The sequence below is a fragment of the Oncorhynchus masou genome, chromosome 13 (assembly GCF_036934945.1).
Source record: "Oncorhynchus masou masou isolate Uvic2021 chromosome 13, UVic_Omas_1.1, whole genome shotgun sequence".
Classification (NCBI taxonomy): domain Eukaryota; kingdom Metazoa; phylum Chordata; class Actinopteri; order Salmoniformes; family Salmonidae; genus Oncorhynchus; species Oncorhynchus masou.
The window spans coordinates 18,853,934-18,869,297 of record NC_088224.1 but is presented as its reverse complement, the minus strand read 5'-3'; the positions used below and the strand labels follow the sequence as shown (position 1 = coordinate 18,869,297).

The 15,364-nt window shown below is 43.0% G+C and overlaps 1 protein-coding gene across 4 annotated transcripts in view; it reads right to left on the bottom strand.

Moving 5' to 3' along the window:
- Positions 1 to 12,551, bottom strand: part of LOC135551865 (protein PALS2-like) — a 73,931-nt gene extending 61,380 nt beyond the window's left edge. For all 4 annotated transcript variants that reach the window (XM_064983134.1, XM_064983137.1, XM_064983135.1 and 1 more), the window contains exon 1: positions 12,453 to 12,551. The gene's annotated coding sequence lies outside the window, so the exon portion shown is untranslated. The remainder of the gene's footprint in view (positions 1 to 12,452) is intronic.
- Between the last annotated feature and the right edge of the window lie 2,813 nt (positions 12,552 to 15,364).

Genomic DNA, 15,364 nt, shown 5'->3' with positions numbered 1-15,364 from the left:
AGAGGAGCAGAAAGGTGTGACAGTCTATGGAAGATGTGTAGACTACCACTTTTTTATGGGGCACGATCATACAAACCTTCATTAAACTGTTGTTTTATTAAAATGTTGAATGTAATGGCCTACCCTTGTGGATAGAATTCAGAACCTTCACTTTTTCCACATTTTGTTACGTTACAGCCTTATTCTAGAATGTATTCAATAAATGTTTTTCCTCATCAATTTTTTTACGTTTTATTTCACCTTTATTTAACCAGGTAGGTCAGTTGAGAACAAGTTCTCATTTACAACTGCAACCTGGCCAAGATAAAGCAAAGCAGTGCGACACAAACACAATCTACACACAATACCCCATAATGACAAAGTGAAAACAGGTTTTAATTTTTTTTTTGCAAATGTATTAAAAATCAAAAACAGAAATACCTTATTTACTTAAGTACTGTATTAAGACTCTTTGCTATGAGACTCAAAATTGAGCTCAGGTGCATCCTGTTTCCATTGATCATTCTTGAGATGTTTCTATAACTTAATTGTGTCACGCCCTGGTCTTAGTATTTTGTGTTTTCTTCATTTATTTGGTCAGGCCAGGGTGTAACATGGGTTTTTGTATGTGGTGTGTTTTGTATTGGGGTTTTTTCCACATGTATTGGGATTGTAGCTTAGTGGGGTGTTCTAGGTGAATCTATGACTGTCTAAAGTGGTTCTCAATCAGAGGCAGGTGTTGATCGTTGTCTCTGATTGGGAACCATATTTAGGCAGCCATATTCTTTGAGTGTTTGGTGGGTGATTGTCCTTATGTCCTTTTCCTGTCCTTGTTAGTTTATACCAGTATAGGCTGTTTTCGGTTTTCTTGTTACGTTTTTTGTATTTTGATTCGTGTTTACTTTTGTTTATTAAACATGGATCGCAATCTACACGCCGCATTTTGGTCCGACTCTCTTTCACCTACAGAAAACCGTAACAAATTGGATACCTCCTGTGATAAATTCTGTTGATTGGACATGATTTGGAAAGACACACACCTGTCTAGATAAGGTCCCACAGTTGACAGTGCACGTCAGAGCAAAAACCAAGCCATGACGTCAAAGGAATGGTCCGTAGAGCTCAGAGACAGGACAAAACTTTCTTCAGTATTGAAGGTCCCAAAGAACACAGTGGCCTCTGTCATTCTTAAATGGAATTAGTTTGGAACCAACAAGACTCTTCTTAGAGCTGGCCACCCGGCCAAACTGAGCAATCGGGGGAGAGGGGCATTGGTCAGGGAGGTGGCCAAGAACCCGATGGTCACTCTGACAGAGCTCCATATTTTCTCTGCAGAGATGAGAGAATCTTCCAGAAGGACAACCATCTCTGCAGCACTCCACCAATCAGGCCTTCATGGTAGAGTGGCCAGATGGAAGCAACTCCTCAGTAAAACGCACAAGACAGCCCACTTGGAGTTGGCCAAAAGGCACCTAAAGGACTCTCAGACCCTGAGAAACAAGATTATCTCGTCTGATGAAACCAAGATTGAACTCTTTGGCAGGAATGCCAAGCGTCAAGTCTGGAGGAAACCTGGCACCATCCCTACGGTGAAGCGCGGTGGTGGCAGCATCTTGCTGTTGGGATGTATTTCAGCAGCAGGGACTGGGAGACTAGTCAGGATCGAGGGAAAGACGAACGGAGCAAAGTACAGAGAACTCCTTGATGAAAACCTGCTCCAGAGCACTCAGGACCTCCGAAGGGGGCAAATGTTCACTTTCCAAAAGGACAACGACCCTAAGCACACAGCCAAGACAACACAGAAGAGGCTTCAGGAACTGGAAGGAAAGGGGGCCAAAGAAGGAAAATGGCATTAGGGGTGATCAGTGAAATATACCTGCAGGAGCGCGGGCTACGTTTGGGTGCTGCTATGGTGACCAGTGAGCGGAGATAAGGCGGGGCTTTACCTAGCAAAGACTTATAGATGACCTGGAGTGGGTGGGTTTGGTGGAGGATATGAGGCGAGGGCCAGCCAATGAGAGCATACAGGTTGCAGTGGTGAGTAGTATATGGGGCTTTGGTGACAAAAGTTTGCTGAGTAGAGTGTTGGAGGCTATTTTGTAAATGACATCGCCGAAGTCGAGGATTGGCAGGATAGTCAGTTTTACGGAGGTATGTTTGGCAGCATGAGTGATGGATGCTTTGTTGCGAAATAGGAAGCCGATTCAAGATTCATTTTGGATTAGAGATGCTTAATGTAAGTCTGGAAAGAGAGTTTACAGTCTAACCAGACACCTAGGTATTTGTAGTTGTCCACATATTCTAAGTCAGAAGCGTCCAGAGTGGTGATGCTGGACAGGCGGGCAGTTTTACTTGCATTTAAGAGCAGTTGGAGGCCACGGAAGGAGAGTTGTATGGCATTGAAGCTCGACTGGAGGTTAGTTAACACAGTGTCCAAATAAGGGCCAGAAGTATACAGAATGCTGTTGTCTGCGTAGCGGTGGATCAGAGAATCACCAGCAGCAAGAGCGACATCATTGATGTATACAGAGAAAATAGTCGGCCCAAGAATTGAACCCTGTGGCACCCCCATAGAGACTGCCAGAGGTCCGGACAACAGGCCCTCCGATTTGTCCCACTGAACTCTATCAGAGAAGTAGTTGGTGAACCAGGCGAGGCAGTCATTTGAGAAACCAAGGCTGTTGAGTCTGCAGATAAGAATGTGGTGATTGGCAGAGTCGAAAGCCTTGGCCAGGTCAATGAATACAGCTCTACAGTATTGTCTCTTATCGATGTTGGTTATGATATCGTTTAGGACCTTGAGTGTGGCTGAGGTGCACCCATGACCAGCTCGGAAACCAGATTGCATAGCGGAGAAGGTACGATGGGATTCGAAATTGTCTGCGATCTGTTTGTTAACCTGGCTTTCGAAGACCAAAGAAAGGCAGGGTAGGGCCACCCGGGTGGCGCAGTGGTTAAGGGCGCTGTACTGCAGCGCCAGCTGTGCCATCAGAGAATCTGGGTTCGCACCCAGGCTCTGTTGTAACTGGCCGCGACCGGGAGGTCCGTGGGGAGACGCACAATTGGCCCAGAGTCGCCCGGGTTAGGGAGGGCTTGGCCGGCAAGGATGTCCTTGTCTCATCGCGCACCAGCGACTCCTGTGGCGGGCCGGGCGCAGTGCGCGCTAACCAAGGTTGCCAGGTGCACGGTGTTTCCTCTGACACATTGGTGCGGCTGGCTTCCGGGTTGGATGCGCGCTGTATTAAGAAGCAGTGCGGCTTGGTTGGGTTGTGTAAACAATTGGACACCACGAAAAAGGGGTAAAAAATGTTTTAAAAACACACACAAAAAAAAGAAAGGCAGGGTAGGATAGATATAGATCTGTAGCAGTTTGATTCTAGAGTGTCTCCCCTGTCCTGTGTGGCTCAGTCGGTAGAGCATGGCGCTTGCAACGCCAAGCGTCGTGGGTTCGATTCCTGCTGGGGCCACCCATATGTAAAAGTAGTGGCCCCAGCCGACTTGTAAGTCGCTTTGGACAAAAGCGTCTGCTAAATGGGATATATTGAAGAGGGGGATAACCACGGCAGCTTTCCAATCTTTGGGGATCTCAGACGATACGAAAGAGAGGTTGAATAGGCTAGTAATAGGGGTTGCAACAATTTCGGGTGATAATTTTAGAAAGAGAGGGTCCAGATTGTCTAGGTGGAAAGCATGGCCAGCCGTAGAAAAATGCTTATTGAAATTCTCCATTATTGTGGATTTATCGGTGGTGACAGTGTTTCCTAGCTTCAGCTGGGAGGAGGTGCTCTTATACTCCATGGACTTTACAGTGTCCCAGAACTTTTTGGAGTTTGTTCTGCAGGATGCAAATTTCTGTTTGAAAAAGCTAGCCTTTGCTTTCCTAACTGCCTGTGTATATTGGTTCCTAACTTCCCTGAAAAGTTGCATATCGCGGGGACTATTCGATGCTAATGCTGTACGCCACAGGATGTTTTTGTGCTGGTCAAGGGCAGTCAGGTCTGGAGTGAACCACGGGCTATATCTGTTCCTGGTTCTACATTTTTTGAACGGGGCATGCTTATTTAAGATTGTGAGGAAAGCACTTTTAAAGAATAACCAGGCATCTTCTACTGACAGAATGAGGTCAATATCCTTTCAGGATGCCCGGGCCAGGTCTATTAGAAAGGCCTGCTTGCTGAAGTGTTTTAGGGAGAGTTTGACAGTGATGAGGGGTGGTCGTTTGACTGCAGAAAGGTGGATTTTTAAAAGTAGAAGCTCAAATTGTTTGGGCACAGACCTGGATAGCATGACAGAACTCTGCAGGCTATTTCTGCAGTAGACTGCAACTCCGCCCCCTTTGGCAGTTCTATCGTGTCGGAAAATGTTATAGTTGGGGATGGAAATTTCAGGGTTTTTGGTGGCCTTCCTAAGCCAGGATTCAGACACGGCTAGGACATCCGGGTTGGCAGAGTGTGCTATAGCAGTGAATAAAACAAACTTAGGGAGGAGGCTTCTAATGTTAACATGCATGAAACCAAGGCTTTTACGGTTACAGAAGTCAACAAATGAGAGCGCCTGGGGAATGGGAGTGTAGCTAGGCACTGAAGAGGCCTGGATTAACCTCTACATCACCAGAGGAGCAGAGGAGGAGTAGGATAAGGGTACGACTAAAGGCTATAAGAACTGGTTGTCTAGTACGTTTGTAACAGAGAGTAAAAGGAGCAGGTTTCTGGGAGTGGTAGAATAGATATAATGTATAATGTACAGACAAGGGTATGGTAGGATGTGAATACAGTGGAGGTAAACCTAGGCATTGAGTGACTATGAGAGAGGTATTGTCTCTAGAGACATCAATTAAACCAGGTGAGGTCACCACATGTGTGGGAGGTGGGACAAGAGGGTTAGCTAAGGCATATTGAGCAGGGCTGGAGTCTCTACAGTGAAATATGACAAGAATCACTAACCAAAACAGCAATGGACAAGAAATATTGACATTAGGGAGAGGAATGCATAGCCGAGTGATCATAGGGTCCAATAAGTAGCTGGACGGGCTGGAGACACGGCGATGCAGACAGCTAGTGGGCCAGGGATAGCAGAAGGGCCTTAGAGGGACATCGCGATGAAAGAAGTCTGTTGTAGCCCCCTTGTGCTGTTACGTCAGCAGACCAGTCATGATAGATCAGCAGGGGTCCGTGTTGTAAAAGGGTCCAGGCCAATTGGCAAAATAGGTATTGTAGCCCAAGAAATTGACTGATGGACCACTTCAGCAAACAGTCTGGTATGCTCTAGACAGCTAGTGTGCTGCGGCTAGCAGGTGGGCATTCAGGGGACGTCACAACGGAGGAGCCTGTTGAAAAAAAAAACTAGTGCGGATTACGTTGGTAGTCCAGTCGTGAAGGATCGGCGGGGCTCCGTATCGGCAATAAAAGGGGTGTAAATAAGGAATAGGGTGCCATTTGGGACGGTCCCTGTCCCTCTTTGGGTGTGACACTTAGCAACTTCTGCTATCAGAAAACAAAGATTGCATTGAAAAGATTGGTCTAGAAGCACAAAAGTCTCTTTGTATTTTTATTTATTAATGATCTCCATTAGTTCCTGCAAAGGCAGCAGCTACTATTCCTGGGGTTTATTAAGGCTTCCCATTAGTTTCTGCCAAGGCAGCAGCTACTCTTCCTGGGATTTATTAAGGCTTCCCATTAGTTCCTGCCAAGGCAGCAGCTACTCTTCCTGGGGTTTATTAAGGCTTCCCATTAGTTCCTGCCAAGGCAGCAGCTACTCTTCCTGGGGTTTATTAAGGCTTCCCATTAGTTTCTGCCAAGGCAGCAGCTACTCTTCCTGGGGTCCAAACACATGAAGGCACTTACATCACACAGAAAACAAAAAAGATAAAACAGTACATTATTGTACATTACTACACCACTACATATCTACAATACAAAATATATAATATCACTATAAAACAATATTACAATGTACGTGTGTGCGTGTGCATGCATGTGTCTGTACCTGTGTGTGTGTGTCTTCACAGTACCAACTGTTCCATAAGGTGTATTTTTATCTGTTTTTTAAATCTGATTCTACTGCTTGCATCAGTTACCTGATGTGGAATAGAGTTCCATGTAGTCATGGCTCTATGTAGTACTGTGCGCCTCCCATAGTCTTTTCTGGACTTCTAGATTGTGAAGAGATCTCTTTTGCATGGCTGTGTGCTAGTCGTTTAAACAGACAGCTCAGTGCAAACACCTCATGTTTGCTGGACTCATAAATGCTAGCCAGCTAGCTAATATTTAGAAAATATATATTTTTTGGGCTAGAGTTATGCTAACCAATTTGCAATCCCTGTACTGTTGTTTGCTAGTTTGCTGGCTAGCTACAGAGGTTAGCTGGCTAGTTAGCTACAGTAGTTAGCTACTGCCATGAGTTGTTGTTGTGTTATCATATTGTTCCTATTCCACCGCTTGTAGAATGCATACTGGCATTTGAATATAGCGAGGGAAAAGGGAATACTGACGCACTGTGGACACAGTAGACACATTTAACTGTAGGTGTAGAAGCATGACACGTTCAGAATTCCATGACCACAACTCTAAGATCAGAATACTAAAGCTGCATGAACTGTCAAGTCTAGACACGGCCAGACATGAGTTTGAGGCATAGGTCACATTGGTCTCTCTGGCTGTTCTTGGGTGATTCATTCTGGGGAAAGCAGGAGCCTGCTGCTAGTCCGCCGTATTCTTTTCCTATAAGGGCAGCCGAGCATTAAGTAAACAAACTGTAAACCAACCAGTACAAAGCCAAATACTCTGCCTACTTGCACAGAATAAGGGAGTCAAAAGACTATATAAACACACAGACACTCACACACATTACACTGACACAAAACCCACACACATTCACATACACTACATACGCACACACACGCGCATACCGAAAACAAGCACACACGCACATGCTGACACGACACAAACACACACGCTTTTAACTTCATCGTATGCTGCTGCTACTAAGTTTTTCTTTTGCTCGTATTATCTATCCTGATGCCTAGTCACTTTACCCAGTCTTCATGTACATATCTACCTATAATACCATATCATTATCTATCCTGATGCCTAGTCACTTTACCCAGTCTTCATGTACATATCTACCTATAATACCATATCATTATCTATCCTGATGCCTAGTCACTTTACCCAGTCTTCATGTACATATCTACCTATAATACCATATCATTATCTATCCTGATGCCTAGTCACTTTACCCAGTCTTCATGTACATGCCTACCTAAAATACCTTGTACCCCTACACAGTGTTCTGGTACTGGTACTCCCTGTAGATAGCTAAATGTATGTGTATTTTATTCCTGTTGTTATAGCATTTCACACCCATTGTATTTGGTGCATATGGCATATACAAATTCAGGCTGTTCTGAGGACAACTCAAAATTAGGAAGGTGTGCTTAATGTTTTGTACACTCAGTGTATGTCAGTGTGTCATGGAAAGAGCAGGTGTTCTTAATGTTTTGCAAACTCAGTGTATGTCATGGAAAGAGCAGGTGATCCTAATGTTTTCTACACTCAGTGTGTGTCATGGAAAGAGCAGGTGTTCTTAATGTTTTGTACACTCAGTGTGTGTCATGGAAAGAGCAGGTGTTCCTTATGTTTTGTACACCAAGTGTGTGTACTACTATATACACTACCGTTCAAAAGTTTGGGGTCACTTAGAAATGTCCTTGTTTTTGATGAAAAGCCAATAACATCAAATTGATCAGAAATACAGTGTAGACATTGTTAATGTTGTAAATGACTATTGTAGCTGGACACGGAGAGGCCCATTATCAGCAACCATCACTCCTGTGTTCCAACGGCACATTGTGTTAGCTAATACAAGTTTATCATTTTAAAATACAAATTGATTATTGGAAAACCCTTTTTCAGTTATGTTGGCACAGCTGAAAACTGTTGTTCTGATTAAAGAAGCAATTAAACTGGCCTTCTTTTGCCTAGTTAAGTATCTGGAGCATTTGTGGGTTCGATTACAGGCTCAAAATGGCCAGAAACAAAGACCTTCTTCTGAAACTCATCAGTTTATTCTTGTTCTGAGAAATGAAGGCTATTCCATGTGAGAAATTACCAAGAAACTGAAGAGCTCATACAACGCGGTGTACTACTCTCTTCACAGAACAGCGCAAACTGGGTCTAACCGGAATAGAAAGAGGAATGGGAGGCCCTGGTGCACAACTGAGAAAGAGGACAAGTACATCACAGAGTCTTGTTTGAGAAACAGATGCCTCACAAGTCCTCAACTGGCAGCTTCATTAAATAGTACCTGCAGAACACCAGTCTCAACGTCAACAGTGAAGTATCTGTGTTCTTTTGCCCGTCTTAATCTTTTATTTTTATTGGCTAGTCTGAGATATGGCTTTTTCTTTGCAAATCTGCCTAGAAGGCCAGCGTTGTACAAGATCTTCAGTTTCTTGGCAATTTCTCGCATGAAATAGCATAAATTTCTCAGAACAAGAATAGACTGACGCGTTTGAGAAGAAAGTTATTTGTTTCTGTCCATTTTGAGCCTGTAATCAAACCCACAAACACTGATGCTCCAGATACCCAAATAGTTTAAAGAAGGCCAGTTTTATTGCTTTAATCAGAACAACAGTTTTCAGCTGTGCTAACATAATTGCAAAAGGGTTTACTAATGATCAATTAGCCTTTTAAAATGATAAACTTGGATTAGCTAACAAAACGTGCCATTGGAACACAGGAGTGATGGTTGCTGATAATGGGCCTCTGTATATATTCCATATAAAATCTGCCGTTTCCAGCTGCAATAGTCATTTACAATGTTAACAATGTCTACACTGTATTTCTGATAAATTTTATGTTATTTTAATGGACAAAAAATTGCTTTTCTTTCAAAAACAAGGACATTTCTAAGTTACCCCAAACTTTTGAACGGTAGTATATACATACAGTAGTATGAAAAAGTTTGGGCACCCCTCTGAGGCTGAATGATCACAGTGGCTTGCCATTCATTTTCTAATAAAAGATGAGTACTGGGGTATTATCCAGACAAAGATTTTTAGTGTAGCAATATTAAGTTGTATGAAATTAAATCACATGTGAAAAATAGGCTATGCAAAATGTGGGCACCCTTGTCATTCTGTTGATTTGAATACCTGTAACTACTTAGCACTGATTAATTGGAACACACAATTGGTTTAGTGAGCTCATTAAGCCTTGAACTTCATAGACAAGTGCATCCAATCATGAGAAAAGGTATTTAAGGTGGCCAATTGCAAGTTGTTGTTCTCTTTGACTCTCCTCTGAAGAGTGGCAACATGGGGGCCTCAAAACAACTCTCAAATGACCTGAAAACAAAGATTCTTCAACATTATGGTTTAAAGGAAGGCTACAAAAAGCTTTCGCTGAGATTTAAGCTGTCAGTGTCCACTGTGAGGAACATAGTGAGGAAATGGAAGACCACAGGCACAGTTCTTGTTAAAGCCAGAAGTGGCAGGCCAAGTAAAATATCGGAGAGGCAAAGGATGGTGAGAACGGTCAAAAACAGCCCACAGACCACCCCCAAAGACCTACAACATCATCTTGCTGCAGATGGTGTCACTGTGCATCGTTCAACAATTCAGCGCACTTTGCACAAGGAGAAGCTGTAAGGGAGAGTGATGCGGAAGAAGCCTTTTCTTCACACACGCCACAAACAGAGTCGCTTGAGGAATGCAAACGCACATTTGGACAAGCCAGCTTCATTTTGGAATAAGGTGCTGTGGACTGATGAAACAAAGATTGAGTTATTTGGTCATAACAAGGGACGTTATGCATGGCGGCAAAAGAACACAGCGTTCCAAAAAAACACTTGCTACCCACAGTGAAATTTGGTGGGGGTTCCATCATGCTGTGGGGTTGTGTGGCCAGTGCCGGTACTGGGAATCTTGTTAAAGTTGAGGGTCGCATGGATTCTCCTCAATATCAGCAGATTCTTGGGAATAATGTTGAAGAATCAGTCACAAAGTTGAAGTTACGACGGGGCTGGATATTTCAACAAGACAACGACCCAAAACACTGCTCAAAATCTACCTGGGCATTTATGCAGGGGAACAAGTACAATGTTCTGGAATGGCCATCCCAGTCCCCAGACCTGAATATCATTGAGAATCTGTGGGATGTTTTGAAGCGGGCTGTCCATGCTCGGCAACCATCAAACCTAACTGAACTGGAGATGTTTCTTAGGAGGAATGGTCCAAAATACCTTCGTCCAGACACTCATTAGAGGCTGTTATTTTAACAAAAGGAGGCTCTACTAAATATTGATGTGATTTTTCTATTGGGGTGTCCAAATTTATGCACCCGTCTAATTTTGTTTTGATGCATATTGCACATTTTCTGTTAATCCAATAAACCTAATTTCACTACTGAAATATTACTGTGTCCATCAGTTATTTGATAGATCAAAATGAAATTGCTGATCCAAACACCCAATTATTTATAAATGGAAATCATGGAAATTGTCAGGGGTGCCCAAACTTTTTCATACGACTGTATACAGTACCAGTCAGAAGTTTGGACACACCTACTCATTCCAGGATTTTCTTTATTTTGACTATTTTCTACATCGTAGAATAATAGTGGCAACATCAACATTTTTACCAAATAGGGCTATCTTCTGAGTAGCATCCCAACCTTGTCATAACACACCTGATTGGCTTAAACAGATTAAGAAGGAAAGAAATTCCACAAATTAACTTAACAAGGCACACCTGTTAATTGAAATGCATTCCAGGTGACTACCTCATGAAGCTGGTTGAGAGAATGCCAATAGTGTGCAAAGTTGTCATCAAGGCAAAGGGTGGCTACTTTGAAGAATCTCAAATATAACATATTTTGATTTGTTTAACACTTTTTGGTTACTACATGATTCCATATGTGTTATTTCATAGTTTTGATGTCTTCACTATTATTCTACAATGTAGAAAATAGTCCAAATAAAGAAAAACCCTGGAATGAGGAGGTGTGTCCAAATGTTTGACTGGTACTGTATTTATAAAAGAGAGAGATCCACACTATGAAGTTGGAATAATACTGTGAAAATGTTAAAATGATGATTATGCCCTTTTAGTGTTGGAGCTGTTTGAAAAGACTGCCTTACATTTCAGCCTGTTCTAAAGGATTGAATTTTGACATGACCTGGCAGATTCCAAAACTCTCTGCCAATAACAGCTAGTTTTCAGTTTTCCCCTCCCCACAAAATTCTTGCTTGGGAAATTGGTCTTTGCTAAGAAGCTATGTTACCTCTTGACTATTTTAATTGAAAACAATCACAGTTTTGTGAATTGTTACCCTGAAATGATTTGATATTGATATAAAAACAGCTGATTTGGACCTTTAAGATGGACTGATTGCAACCCTCATCCCCCAGTATGTTGCTTATTTACAGGGATGACCCCCCAATCACCTCCACCCCTAGGACTAGACCAGACAGAAAAATACCCAAATAGCTGAGTATAAAACCAGCCTAGTGACACCATGACCCAAAAATTGCAATTGATTACAGGCAAAAGGCTCATTCACCTAACCGTTTTATAGTCAGTGATATTCTCAAACCAGATGGTCATCTAAGTAGTGACAGACAGGATTCTACACCCCACTCCGACAAATCTGAGAGGGAAAATCAATAGGATGGGTCTACTGCCCTCTGCCTCGGGCCAGACTTTGCCATGCCATGGCTATACCCGATCCGACCCACGTCCTTTCACGAGCTCAGCACAAATAAACAATGCCTGATTGTTGTGGTCAACAAACAAACAAACAAGCGTGGTTTGTCTCATTCCCTGCCTGGCACGGGCATGTTTCGCCGATCTAATCGTTGTACGCAACGCTCCTCTTCTCAATACAGCTCATTTTCTCTGCTGGTGTGGTGCCGGATTTTATAATGGGATAGTGGGACTGCCTGCCACTTCCTCGCGCGCGCACGTCCCATCAGCGGCACGAGAAATACACGCACATATCCAGTTACTGCACATAGAAATAGATCGATATTCGGGAAATAACGACTGGGCGTACAAGTAGTCCACATCCGTGCCAAATTATCGGGTCGTTTTTGCTGTCAATTGCTCGCGATTACGGTGATCTCGTCACACACGTGCGGCCATTTTTGTTACCCATCCAGGGCATTGTAGCCGGCATATTTGAAGAGTAGTATATTGTAGCCTTTCACATAGTCAAGATACTGTGGAGAAAAGGCATATAATAAGCACTCAAAGCATGAGCAAGGCAATCACATTGGACGAGAGGTAAGCCCTTCCCAATAAATATCCTACAGACAGACACACACACACTAGTAAAGCACATAGGGCTGGACTTCCTTACGTGCATAAGTCCATCTTTGAGACCAAAAAGTCCGATTTTCCTTCCACATAAAGTTTCTCTCCAGAATTAACTTTAATCGACCATTCTAAACCATGTCACCGTGCCGTGACTTACCGGAAATTGTGTATGTAAGTTAGCGGTGATCCTCTGTGGCTGTCCCGGTTGGAAATTCAAACCCCCTTAGCTGTCGTGGTCCCACAGCAAACTATCCATGAATACACAATGTCAATCAAAACATTAGACCGCGCCTCCATTGGTGACGTACGCCGGAGATGGACGAATCATAGTCGAAGTCCATCCCCCACATCCAACGATGGATAGATACAGTGCAACCATTCAGAATATGAACAATTTTAGAATTTAATGTTAAACATTGTGATTGTTTCATTCCCAACACTTCAGTCATGGGAATAGATGTAACAGCCTTGCCTATCAGTCTTCGTGTGTGAAGTAGGCTGTGGAATAGGCTACAATGATATGTACTGTGGACCATTACAGTAGTAGACAATGGCGTGTTGAGTTGATGGAATTAAATTGTGTGGGAATTATAAAATTGGATTACCTAGAAATTAGAGGACATGATTAGGAATTTGGTTTCTATGCACCATTTGAGACTAGCTGTAGTATTAGCCTGCAGTAATAGCCTGTAGTAAAAGCCGGTAGTAATAACCTGTAGTAATAGCGTGTAGTAATAATGTTATGTTTACAAGACCATGGTGCTTGCCTACGGAGCTGTGAGGGGAACGGCACCGCAGTACCTCCAGGCTCTGATCAGGCCCTACACCCAAACAAGGGCACTGCGTTCATCCACCTCTGGCCTGCTCGCCTCCCTACCACTGAGGAAGTACAGTTCCCGCTCAGCCCAGTCAAAACTGTTCGCTGCTCTGGCCCCCCAATGGTGGAACAAACTCCCTCACGACGCCAGGACAGCGGAGTCAATCACCACCTTCCGGAGACACCTGAAACCCCACCTCTTCAAGGAATACCTAGGATAGGATAAAGCAATCCTTCTCAGTTTAGATGCACTATTGTAAAGTGGCTGTTCCACTGATGTCAGAAGGTGAATTCATTACATTACATTTAAGTCATTTAGCAGACGCTCTTATCCAGAGCGACTTACAAATTGGTGAATTCACCTTCTGACATCAGTGGAACAGCCACTTTACAATAGTGCATCTAAATCATTTAAGGGGGGGGTGAGAAGGATTGGTTTATCCTATCCTAGGTATTTGTAAGTCGCTCTGGATAAGAGCGTCTGCTAAATGACTTAAATGTAAATGTAAATATAATAACCTGCAGTAATAGCCGGTAGTAATAGCTTGCAGTAATAGACTGCAGTAATGGCCTGTAGTAATGGCCTGCAGTCATAGCCTGTAGTAATAGCCTGTAGTAACAACCTGTAGTAATAGCCTGTAGCCTGCAGTAATAGCCTGCAGTAATGGCCTGTAGGAATATCCGGTAGTAATAACCTGTAGTAATAGCCTGCAGTAATAGCCTGTAGTAATAGCCTGTACTAATAGCCTGCAGTAATAGCTTGCAGTAATAGCCTGTAGTAATAACCTGCAGTAATAGCCTGCAGTAATAACCTGTAGTAATAACATGCAGTAATAGCCTGCAGTAATAGCCTGCAGTAATAACCTGTAGTAATAACCTGCAGTAATAGCCTGCAGTAATAGGCTGCATTAATAGCCTGCAGTAATAGCCTGCGGTAATAACCTGCGGTAATAGCCTGCGGTAATAGCCTGCAGTAATAACCTGCAGTAATAGCTTGCAGTAATAACCTGCAGTAATAGCCTGTAGTAATATCTTGCAGTAATAACCTGCAGTAATAGCCTGCAGTAATAGCCTGCAGTAATAGCCTGCAGTAATATATTGCAGTAATAGCCTGCAGTTATAGCCTGTAGTAATAGCCTGCAGTAATAGCCTGCAGTTTTAGTCTGTAGTAATGGCTTGCAGTAATAGCCTGCAGTAATAGACTACAGTAATAGCCTGTAGTAATAGCCAGCAGTAATAGACTACAGTAATAGCCTGCAGTAATAGCCTGTAGTAATAGCCTGCAGTAATAGCCTGCAGTAATGTCTTGCAGAAATAGCCTGCGGTAATAACCTGCAGTAATAGCCTGCAGTAATAGCCTGCAGTAATAGCCTGCAGTAATAACCTGCAGTAATAACCTGCAGTAATAGCTTGTAGTAATATATTGCAGTAATAACCTGCAGTAATAGCCTGTAGTAATATCTTGCAGTAATAACTTGCAGTAATAGCCTGCAGTAATAACTTGCAGAAATAGCCTGTAGTAATATCTTGCAGTAATAGCCTGTGGAAATAACCTGCAGTAATAGCCTGCAGTAATAGCCTGCAGTAATAGCCTGCAGTAATAACCTGCAGTAATAGCCTGTAGTAATAACCTGCAGTAATAGCCTGCAGTAATAGCCTGCAGTAATAGCCTGTAGTAATAGCTTGCAGTCATAGCCTGTAGTAATAACCTGTAGTAATAGCCTGTAGTAAAAGGTTGCAGTAATAGCCTGTAGTAATAGCCTGTGGTAATAGCCTGTAGTAATAGCCTGTAGTAATAACCTGTAGTAATAACCTGCAGTGATAGCCTGTAGTAATAACCTGCAGTAATAGCCTGTAGTAATAGCTTGCAGTAATAGACTGCAGTAATAACCTGCAGTAATAGCCTGCAGTAATAGCCTGTAGACTGCAGTAATAGCCTGCAGTAATAGCCTGTAGCCTGCAGTAATAGCCTGCAGTAATAGCCTGTAGCCTGCAGTAATAGCCTGCAGTAATAGCCTGCAGTAACAGCCTGCAGTAATAGACTGCAGTAATAGCCTGTAGTAATAGCCTGCAGTCATAGCCTGGAGTAATACCCTGCAGTAATAGCCTGTAGTAATAGCCTGTAGTAATAGCCTGTAGTAATAGCCTGTAGTAATAGCCTGTAGTAATAGCCTGCAGTAATAGCCTGCAGTAATAGCCTGTAGTAATAGCCTGCAGTAATAGCCTGCAGTAATAGCCTGCAGTAATAGCCT